The following is a 1362-nucleotide window of genomic DNA, read 5'->3' as shown; positions in this document are numbered from 1 at the left end:
CGTGATCTGCTATTTTTGAGAAAATTGTCTTGAAAACCTGTTAAATAACGAGACTGAATATCAAATTCCTTAGCGCTAAAGGTTCATCTCTTAAAACCCCCTTTTGAAACCTTTGAAAACCTTTGGAATTCTAGAATACTCCTTAAAATGCAGTTTTCTATTCAAATGATTCTTAGAAGCATTATTATTCAGTTTTACCCAGTAAAGTTTAAGAATAAATCTTGTTTCTGTTGAAAAACACAAGTGGTACTATTCTTACTTCGCACCTTTTTTTTTTTTTTTTTTTTTTTTCATATTTTTGGTCCTCAACGCCTATTGCTACATCCAAAAAAAGTAAACTCATGCTTGATTTATCCGTTAAACAATTCAAAACTACTTGTAGAAGAATATTTTGGTGATTTACAATCATTCATATTTAAACAAGCAAAACACAAAGTGGTACTTTTATTATTTCGGTCACTGTAGAACCTTTTGAAATCATTTATACCCTTTTAATTATCCTGTTACTGACGTGTTTTGGGTTTATTGACATCTTGGAATGGTTGTTAGTAAACAGTTTTGTTTCCTTTTAGAACGATTGGAGCAAAATCTCGAACATTAACTCTCTGGAGCCACGATTATAAATGTTATGAACTTATAATTCAATTTCTTCAGCTTCACATGATATAGTTCTTGTTAAGCTGCTCAACGCATTCAGTTGGGAAATAGGCTTTTTCTGCCAGCTTCAATTACGTGGCTCCAGAGAGAGAGAGCACTTAATTGATTTTTTTGCATTAACCCTCATCCGCATTAGATTTCATTACCCTAATCAGCACTTGTGGTGTCAATTTGACACCATAAGCTCAAATCGTTATAACTTTTGGCGTGTTAAACCGATTTAAACAAAACTTACATCAAAAGAAACCTTGTAATGTCAGTAAAATATGTTTAGAACATTATATACAGCTAAAGTTACTAGTTTTCTCATTATTCAGCATGAAAGAAAAAAAATCCGAAAAAACATGCCTCACGAAAACTGCTGTAGTTCATATGTTACACGTCCAAAAAAATATTTGCCTTATGCATATGAAAGCTGAAGTTAATGCCTACATCATGGAGACAAGAAATATTTTTTTAAATTTTTTTTAATGAAATGGTCACAAAAAGTTTAAAAAGTGGTCTAAAAAACCTACTTTTCATTCGATTGCTAGTAAATACTGTTTGAGCGATGGTAGAGTTTTGTAAAAAATATGACTACAAAATGTACTAAAATTCCAACATTTTGCTGTCTTTAGATTTTTGATGCAACAAAAATTGAATTAACTGGAATTTTTCAAAGTTCACTACTTTGCGCGAGTTTTTTACAAATTGAAATTTCATCTG

The sequence above is a fragment of the Uranotaenia lowii genome, chromosome 1 (assembly GCF_029784155.1).
Source record: "Uranotaenia lowii strain MFRU-FL chromosome 1, ASM2978415v1, whole genome shotgun sequence".
In the NCBI taxonomy this organism is placed as follows: domain Eukaryota; kingdom Metazoa; phylum Arthropoda; class Insecta; order Diptera; family Culicidae; genus Uranotaenia; species Uranotaenia lowii.
Note: the sequence above shows the minus strand (reverse complement) of the source record.